Here is a 10,806-nt window from a genome sequence, read left to right on the forward strand (position 1 = left end):
GAGATCTCTGGCCTGAAGAAAGAGGCCGTTATCCTGACTTCCCATAACAGTCTATAAGCAGGAAAAATGTGACCACTACACACACACACACACACACACACACACACACACACACACACACACACACACACACACACACACACACACACACACACACACACACACACACACACACACACACACACACACACACACACAGGGTAAGTTTAGTACGACATGTGGGGAGAGGAGAAGAGAGACAAGACAAGTGAAGGGAAGATGAGAAGAGAAGGAAGAGAAGAGGAGGAGAAGACAAGAGAAGGAGGGAGAAGAAGACGAGGAAAAGGAAGAAGAGGAGGAGGTAAGGAGAAGGAGAAGACAAGACAAGAAGGAGGAAGAAGGCAGAAGAAAAGGAAGAAGAGAGAGAAGGAGAGAGAAGACAAGACAAGAGAAGGAGGGGAGAAGAGGCGAGGAAGGAAGAGCAGAGAAGAAAAGAAGAATAGGAGAAGGAGAGAGAACAAGAAAAGAGAAGGAGGGGAGAAGGCAGAGAAGAGAAGGAAGAGAAGAGGAGGAGAAGAGCAGAAGAAGAGGAGGGAGAAGGCGAAGAAGAGAGAAGGAAGAGAAGAGGAGGAAAGAGCAGAGAAGAAGAGGAGGAGAAGGCGAAGAGAAGGAAGAGAAGAGGAGGGGAGAGCAGAGAAGAAGAGGGAGGAGAGAAGAGCAGAGAAGAAGAGGAGGAGGAAGAGAGCAGAGAAGAAGAGGAGGAGAAGAAGAGGAAGAGAAGAGCAGAGAAGAAGAGGAGGGAAGAGCAGAGAAGAAGAGGAGGAGAAGAGCAGAGAAGAGAAGAGGAGGAGAAGAAGAGGAAGAGAAGAGCAGAGAAGAAGAGGGAGGGGAAGAGCAGAGAAGAAGAGGAGGAGAAGAGCAGAGAAGAGAAGAGGAGGAGAAGAAGAGGAGGAGAAGAGGAGGAGAAGACTAAACTACCTTCTTGCTGTCCTTCTCCCCGGTGGTCTCATCTCGTAGCTGGTAGTACTGCAGGTCTATAATCTCCTTCAGTTCCATCGTCTCTCCACTCTTCTTACACACTAGCATCGCCTTGTCAAACAGGAACGCATACCTGACACACACACACACACGCACACACACACACACACACACACACACACACACACACACACACACACACACACACACACACACACACACACACACACACACACACACACACACACACACACACACACACACACACACACACACACACACACACACACTGTTGTAAAGCACCAATACAGACCTCACACTCACTCACACACACATACAGGCCCCCCCCCACACACACACACAGACTGACACACCATGTGACCCCCCCCCCACCACACACACACACGCACACGCGCACACACACACACACACACACACACACACACACACACACACACACACACACACACACACACACTGTTGTAAAGCACCAATACAGACCTCACACTCACTCACACACATACCTGACCCCCCCACCACACACACACACACACACCTGTCCTGTTTGGACTTCTTCTCTGAGGAGCTGATCTTCAGTTCTCCATCTATCTTGGGTCCGTACAGAGCCAGAGACTGAGTCATGTTCTCTATAGACAACTGGAAGGTGGTGATCTGTTTGATGATCTCGTTGTCTCTCTTTACCTCGTTCACACACTGAGCCAGGTCCTGAAACACACACACACAGGAACTCATGCTTGTCCTGTTGGTATCAGTAAAGTCTGGGAGAGGAACTCATGCTTGTCCTGTTGGTATCAGTAAGTCTGGGAGAGGAACTCATGCTTGTCCTGTTGGTAAAGTCTGGGAGAGGAACTCATGCTTGTCCTGTTGTTATCAGTGAAGTCTGGGAGAGGAACTCATGCTTGTCCTGTTAGTATCAGTGAAGTCTGGGAGAGGAACTCATGCTTGTCTTGTTGGTATCAGTGAAGTCTGGGAGAGGAACTCATGCTTGTCCTGTTGGTAAAGTCTGGGAGAGGAACTCATGCTTGTCCTGTTGGTATCAGTAAAGTCTGGGAGAGGAACTCATGCTTGTCCTGTTAGTATCAGTGAAGTCTGGGAGAGGAACTCATGCTTGTCCTGTTAGTAAAGTCTGGGAGAGGAACTCATGCTTGTCCTGTTGGTATCAGTAAAGTCTGGGAGAGGAACTCATGCTTGTCCTGTTGGTAAAGTCTGGGAGAGGAACTCATGCTTGTCCTGTTAGTATCAGTAAAGTCTGGGAGAGGAACTCATGCTTGTCCTGTTGGTAAAGTCTGGGAGAGGAACTCATGCTTGTCCTGTTAGTATCAGTAAAGTCTGGGAGAGTAACTCATGCTTGTCCTGTTGGTATCAGTAAAGTCTGGGAGAGGAACTCATGCTTGTCCTGTTGGTATCAGTAAAGTCTGGGAGAGTAACTCATGCTTGTCCTGTTAGTATCAGTGAAGTCTGGGAGAGGAACTCATGCTTGTCCTGTTAGTATCAGTGAAGTCTGGGAGAGGAACTCATGCTTGTCCTGTTAGTAAAGTCTGGGAGAGAACTCATGCTTGTCCTGTTGGTATCAGTAAAGTCTGGGAGAGGAACTCATGCTTGTCCTGTTAGTATCAGTAAAGTCTGGGAGAGGAACTCATGCTTGTCCTGTTAGTATCAGTAAAGTCTGGGAGAGGAACTCATGCTTGTCTTGTTGGTATCAGTGAAGTCTGGGAGAGTAACTCATGCTTGTCTTGTTGGTATCAGTGAAGTCTGGGAGAGGAACTCATGCTTGTCCTGTTGGTATCAGTGAAGTCTGGGAGAGGAACTCATGCTTGTCCTGTTGGTAAAGTCTGGGAGAGGAACTCATGCTTGTCTTGTTAGTATCAGTAAAGTCTGGGAGAGTAACTCATGCTTGTCCTGTTAGTAAAGTCTGGGAGAGGAACTCATGCTTGTCCTGTTAGTATCAGTAAAGTCTGGGAGAGGAACTCATGCTTGTCCTGTTAGTAAAGTCTGGGAGAGGAACTCATGCTTGTCCTGTTAGTAAAGTCTGGGAGAGTAACTCATGCTTGTCTTGTTGGTATCAGTGAAGTCTGGGAGAGTAACTCATGCTTGTCTTGTTGGTATCAGTGAAGTCTGGGAGAGGAACTCATGCTTGTCCTGTTGGTATCAGTGAAGCCTGGAAGAGGAAGGTCAACTCACTCTCATGGCCTAGAGCCGTCCGAAGGTTTTCTTTCTCTGCATTGCTGGAGGTGTGTTTCACCAGCTCCTGGTAATCACATTACACTATTAACACTGATGCATTTAAGCCACACACACGCACACGCACACACACACACACACACACACACACACACACACACACACACACACACACACACACACACACACACACACACACACAAACTGTGTACCTGGAGCAGTAGGTGGTATTTGAGGACTCTCTGCATGGGAACCATGAGTAGATCACGCAGAGAGAACCTGCCACTGTTAGCCCTCTTAGAGCACTCCTGGAGAGGGGAGGGGAGGGGAGGGGGGGAGGGGAGGGGGGGAGGGGAGGAGGGAGAGGAGAGGAGAGGGGGGGAGGGGAGGGAGGGAGGGGGAGGGTAGGGGAGGGGAGGGGAGGGGAGAGATCAGTTCAGTGTAAATTAAAAGAGAATAAGCTACTTCAGTGTATCCACCTCTCTGTCCTCCTCCATGTTTCATATGGGTGATGTATCCACCACTATTCTCACCTCTAGTTTCATCTTAACTCCTTCCTTCATGGCGGACATCTTGTCCAGGTGTTTAGTAGCTGCTTCCACCTGACTGCAGTACCGCCCATACGGCAACAACCTGGGAGAGAGAGATATATTCAGCAGTAAGGCCGAAGGAGTGATATATAGCCAATATACCACGTGCTAAGGGCTGTTCTTAGGTAAGACGCAACGGGAGTGCCTCGACGCAGACCTTAGCCGTAGTATATTGGCCATATATCACAAACCCACAAGGTGCCTTACTGTAGAGCTGCCGCTTTCAAGGTGCGAGACTCTAACCCGGAAGCTTACAAGAAATCCTGCTATGCCCTGCGACGAACCATCAAACAGGCAAAGCGTCAAGCTCCCCAGGGGTGCATGCTCAGTCCCCTCCTGGACTCCCTGTTCACCCACGACTGCGTGGCTATGCACGACTCCCAACAGCATCATTAAGTTTGCAGACGACACAACAGTGGTAGGCCCGATCACAGACAACGACGAGACAGCCTATAGGGAGAAGGTCAGAGACCTGGTCTTGTGGTGCCAGAATAACAACCTCTCCCTCAACTTGAGCAAGACTAAGGAGATGATTGTGGACTACAGGAAAAGGAGGACTGAGCACGCCTCATTCTCATCGACTGGGCTGTAGTGGAGCAGGTTGAGCGCTTCAAGTTCCTTGGCGTCCACATCAACAACAAACTAGAATGGTCCAAACACACCAAGACAGTCGTGAAGAGGGTACGACAAAGCCTATTCCCCCTCAGGAAACTAAAAAAGATTTGTCATGGGTCCTCAGATCCTCAAAAGGTTCTACAGCTGCACCATCGAGAGCATCCGGACTGGTTGCATCACTGCCTGGTACGGCCACTGCTCGTCCCTCCGACCGCAAGGCACTACAGAGGGTAGTGTGTACGGCCCAGTACATCACTGGGGCCAAGCTGCCTGCCATCCCTGGACCTCTATACCAGGCGGCCAGAGGAAGGCCCTAACAATGGTCAAAGACCCCAGCCACCCCAGTCATAGACTGTTCTCTCTACTACCGCATGGCGAGCGGTACCGGAGTGCCAAGTCTAGGACCAAAAGGCTTCTTAACAGCTTCTACCCCCAAGCCATAAGACTCCTGAACAGGTAATCAAATGGCTACTCGGACTATTTACATTGCCCCCCCCCAACCCCTCTTTTACGCTGCTGCTATTCTCTGTTTATCTTATATGCATAGTCACTTTAACCATGTCTACAAGTACATACTACCTCTATCAGCCTGTTGTTCACCTAATACCTTTTTTGCACTATTTGGTTAGAGCCTGTAAGTAAGCATTTCACTGTAAGGTCTACACCTGTTGTATTCAGCATTTCACTGTAAGGTCTACTACACCTGTTGTATTCAGCATTTCACTGTGAGGTCTACTACACCTGTTGTATTCAGCATTTCACTGTGAGGTCTACTACACCTGTTGTATTCAGCATTTCAATGTGAGGTCTACTACACCTGTTGTATTCAGCATTTCACAGTAAGGTCTACTACACCTGTTGTATTCAGTATTTCACTGTAAGGTCTACTACACCTGTTGTATTCAGCATTTCACTGTGAGGTCTACTACACCTGTTGTATTCAGCATTTCACTGTGAGGTCTCTACACCTGTTGTATTCAGTATTTCACTGTAAGGTCTACTACACCTGTTGTATTCAGCATTTCACTGTGAGGTCTCTACACCTGTGTATTCAGTATTTCACTGTGAGGTCTCTACACCTGTTGTATTCAGCATTTCACTGTGAGGTCTACTACACCTGTTGTATTCAGTATTTCACTGTAAGGTCTACTACACCTGTTGTATTCAGCATTTCACTGTGAGGTCTACTACACCTGTGTATTCAGCATTTCACTGTGAGGTCTACTACACCTGTTGTATTCAGTATTTCACTGTAAGGTCTACTACACCTGTTGTATTCAGCATTTCACTGTGAGGTCTACTACACCTGTTGCATACGGCGCACGTGACAAATAAACTTTGATTTGATTGGATATTTCTCTACCTCTCTTTGTAGTTGATGAAGACCTGGTAAAGGTTCTCGCATTCAGGGTTAAGATCGAGGTCTGGATCTCCCCAGTAGACTACGATGGGTTACAGCCAGATCCTACACAGAGAGTCAGAGAGGGAGGGGGAGGAGGTAGAGAGGGGGAGAGAGGAAGAGAGGGGGTAGAGAGAGAGAGGGGGGTAGAGAGAGGGAGGGTAAGAGGGGGAGGAGGAGGGAAATTATGACTTCATATGTTGGGGGCTTCACACACAGTTTACTCTACACACACACAGGTTAACCTATACACACAGTTTACCCTACACCCTATACACACAGTTTACCCTACACCCTATACACACAGTTTACCCTACACCCTACACACACAGTTTACCCTACACCCTATACACACAGTTTACCCTACACCCTACACACACACAGTTTACCCTACACCCTATACACACAGTTTACCCTACACCCTACACACACACAGTTTACCCTACACCCTACACGCACACAGTTTACCCTACACACACACACACAGTTTACCCTACACCCTATACACACAGTTTACCCTACACCCTACACACAGTTTACCCTACACCCTACACACACGCAGTTTACCCTACACCTACACACACAGTTTACTCTATACACACACAGTTTACCCTACACACACAGTTTACCCTACACCCAACACACACAGTTTACCCTACACCCTACACACACAGTTTACCCTGTACACACACACATTTACTACACACACACAGTTTACACTGCACACACACACAGTTTACCCTACACACACACAGTTTACCCTACACACACACAGTTTACACTACACACACACACAGTTTACCCTACACACACAGTTTACCCTACACACACAGTTTACCCTACACACACAGTTTACCCTACACACACAGTTTACCCTACACACACACAGTTTACCCTACACACACAGTTTACCCTACACACACACAGTTTACCTACACACACACAGTTTACCCTACACACACACAGTTTACCCTACACAAACAGTTTACCCTACACACACACACACACACACTGTTTACCCTACACACACACAATTTACCCTACACACACACAGTTTACCCTACACACACACAGTTTACACTACACACACAGTTTACCCTACACACACAGTTTACCCCACACACAGTTTACCCCCACACACACACAGTTTACCCTACACACACAGTTTACCCTACACACACAGTTTAACCTACACACACAGTTTGCCCTACACACACAGTTTACCCTACACACACACTGTTTACCCTACACACACAGTTTACCCTACACACACACAGTGTACCCTACACACACAGTTTACCCCACACACACAGTTTACCCTACACAGACACAGTTTACCCCCACACACACAGTTTACCCCACACACACACACAGTTTACCCTACACACAGTTTACCCTACACACACACAGTGTACCCTACACACACACAGTTTAATTCTACACACACACAGTTTACCCTACACACACAGTTTACCCTACACACACACAGTTTACCCTACACACACAGTTTACCCTACACACACAGTTTACCCTACACAGACACAGTTTACCCACACACACAGTTTACCCACACACACAGTTTACCCCTACACACATACTTTTGCACCTACACACACACAGTTTACCCTACACACACAGTTTACCCTACAAACACACAGTTTACCCTACACACACAGTTTATCCTACACACACAGTTTACCCTACACAGTTTGCCTACACACACACACAGTTTACCCTACACATAGTTTACCCTACACACACAGTTTACCCTACACACAAAGTTTACCTACACACAGTTTACCCTACACACACAGTTTACACTACACACACAGTTTACCCTACACACACACAGTTTACCCTACACACAGTTTACCCTACACACAGTTTACCCTACACACACAGTTTACCCTACACACAGTTTACCCTGCACACACAGTTTACCCTACACACAGTTTACCCTACACACACAGTTTACCCTACACACACAGTTTAGCCTACACACAGTTTAACCTACACACACAGTTTACCCTACACACAGTTTACCCTACACACACAGTTTACCCTACACACACACAGTTTACCCTACACACACAGTTTACCCTACACACAGTTTACCCTACACACAGTTTACCCTACACACACAGTTTACCCTACACACAGTTCTCACACAGTTTACCCTGCACACACAGTTTACCCTACACACACAGTTTACCCTGTACACACAGTTTTACCCACTACACACACACAGTTTACCCCTACACACAGTTTACCTACACACACACAGTTTACCTACACACACACAGTTTTACCCTACACGCACACAGTTTACCCTACACACACACAGTTACCTACACACAGTTTACCCTACACACAGAGTTTACCCTATACAGTTTACCCTACACACAGTTTACCCTACACACCTGATTTTACCCTACACACACAGTTTACCCTACACACACAGTTTACCCTACACACACAGTTTACCCTACACACGGGTTTACACCCTACACACACACAGTTTACCCTACACACACACAGTTTACCCTACACACACACAGTTTACCCTACACACACACAGTTTACCCTACACACAGTTTACCTACACACACCAGTTACCCTACACACACAGTTTACCCTACACACACAGTTTACCCTACACACACAGTTTACCCTACACACAGTTTACCCTACACACACAGTTTACCCTACACACACAGTTTACCCTACACACACACAGTTTACCCTACACACACAGTTTACCCTACACACTTTACACACACAGTTTACCCTACACACACAGTTTACCCTACACACACACAGTTTACCCTACACACACAGTTTACCCTACACACACAGTTTACCCTACACACACAGTTTACCCTACCACACAGTTTACCCTACACACAGTTTACCCTACACCATCCACACAGTTTACCCTACACACAGTTTACCCTACACACACAGTTTACCCTACACACAGTTTACCCTACACACAGTTTACCCTACACACAGTTTACCCTACACACACACACCTATGGAGATAATTACTTCTTTCTACAATCACTATACAAAACATTAGGAACACCTGTTCTTTCCACGACTGACCAGGTGAATCCAGGTGAAGGTTATGATCCCTTATTGATGTTCAGTCAGTGTAGATGAAGGGGGTAGACGAGTTAAAGAAGGATTGAGACTCATGAGACATGGATTGTGTCTGTGCGTCATTCAGAGGGCGAATGGGCAAGACAAAATCAAAGTGCCTTTGAACAGGGTGTGGTAGTAGGTGCCAGGCGCACCGGTGTGTGTCAAGAACTGCAACGCTGCTGGGTTTTTCACGCTCAACATTTTTCCCGTGTGTATCAATGGTTGTCCAGCACCCAAAGGACGTCCAGCCAACTTGACACAACTGTGCGAAGCGTTACAGTCAACATGGGCGTCCCTGTGGAACGGCTTTCCACACCTTGCTGTGACAAACTGAGGCGGTTCTTGAGGCTGTTCTGAGGTCACAGTTTCAGAAAGGTGTTCTTAATGTTTGGTTTAGTCAGAGTATAAACACAATACTACGTACAGAGGGAAGAACAGAACATACCGCCGTGTTGATGAAGATGCTCTCTATGTCAGTGAGGCTGAAGGAACTTCTGGAGGGGCTTCATGAAGTGCTACGCACACAGAGAGAGAGAGAGAGAGAGACAGAGACAGCGCGAGAGAGACAGAGAGAGAGAGAGAGAGAGAGAGAGAGAGAGAGAGCGACAGAGAGAGAGGGAGAGAGAGAGAGAGAGAGAGTTACAGTTCAGTTTGACAGCAGAGAGAGAGAGAGAGAGAGAGACGAGAGAGAGAGAGAGAGAGAGAACAGACAGACAGACAGAGAGAGAGAGAGCAAGAGAGAGACACAGACAGAAGAAGAGATGTAGAGAGAGGAGGGAGAGAGAAGGTGAGCGAGAGGAAGAGAGAAGGAGGGAGAGAGAGAAAGAGAGACGGAGGGACATAGAGAAAGAGAGAAGGAGGGACAGAGAGAAAGAGAGAAGAAGGGACATAGAGAATGAGGGACAGAGAAAGAGAAGGAGGACAGAAAGAAAGAGAGACGGAGGGACAGAGAGAAAGAGAGAAGGATGACAGAGAAAGAGAGAGAGGGACAGAGAGAGAGAGAAGGAGGAACAGAGAAAGAGAGAAGGATGACAGAGACAAGAGAGAAGAGGGACAGAGAAAGAGAGAAGGAGAACAGGGAAAGAGAGAAGGAGGACAAAGACAAAGAGAGAAGAAGGGACAGAGAAAGAGAGAAGGAGGACAGACAAAGAGAGAAGGAGGACAGAGAGAAAGAGAGAAGGAGGACAGAGAAAGAGAGAAGGAGAGACAGAGAGAAAGAGAGAAGGAGGGACAGAGAAAGAGAGGAGGACAGAGAAAGCTAGAAGGAGGGACACAGAGAAAGAGAGAAGAAGGGACAGAGAAAGAGCAAAGGAGGGACAGAGAGAAAGCGAGAGGGAGGACAGAGAAAGAGAGAAGGAGGGACAGAGAGAAAGAGGACAGAGAAAGAGAAAAGGAGTGACACAGAGAAAGAGAGAAGGGACAGAGAAAGAGAGAAGGAGGGACAGAGAGAAAAGAGAGGGAGGGACATAGAGAAAGAGAGAAGGAGGACAGAGAAAGAGAGAAGGAGGACAAAGAGAAAGAGAGAAGAAGGGACAGAGAAAGAGAGAAGGAGAGACAGAGAGAAAGAGAGAAGGAGGGACAGAGAAAGAGAGAAGGAGGGACAGAGAGAGAAAGCGAGAAGAGGGAGGGACACAGAAAGAGAGAAGGAGGGACAGAGAAAGAGACGAAGGAGGGACAGAGAGAGGACAGAGAGAGAGGAGGACAGAGAAAGAGAGAAGGAGGGACAGAGAGAAAGAGAAGGAGGACGAAAGAGAAAAGAGAGAAGGAGGGACAAAGAGAAAGAGAGAAGAGAGGGACAGAGAAAGAGAGAAGGAGGACAGAGAAAGAGAGAAGGAGGACAGAGAGAAAGAGAGAAGGAGGACAGAGAAAGAGAGAAGGAGGACAGAGAGAAAGAGAGAA

At 47.4% G+C, this 10,806-nt stretch overlaps 1 long non-coding RNA gene across 1 annotated transcript; it reads right to left on the reverse strand.

Moving 5' to 3' along the window:
* Positions 1–3,175: 3,175 nt before the first annotated feature.
* On the reverse strand, positions 3,176–5,766 carry LOC135537107 (uncharacterized). Its single transcript, XR_010455125.1, has 4 exons — positions 5,728–5,766; positions 3,693–3,792; positions 3,372–3,467; positions 3,176–3,226 (listed from the first exon to the last, which is right to left on the reverse strand). It is a non-coding gene; the product is annotated as an uncharacterized LOC135537107 (long non-coding RNA).
* Positions 5,767–10,806: the final 5,040 nt, after the last annotated feature.

This window comes from Oncorhynchus masou, unplaced genomic scaffold (assembly GCF_036934945.1).
Source record: "Oncorhynchus masou masou isolate Uvic2021 unplaced genomic scaffold, UVic_Omas_1.1 unplaced_scaffold_7110, whole genome shotgun sequence".
In the NCBI taxonomy this organism is placed as follows: domain Eukaryota; kingdom Metazoa; phylum Chordata; class Actinopteri; order Salmoniformes; family Salmonidae; genus Oncorhynchus; species Oncorhynchus masou.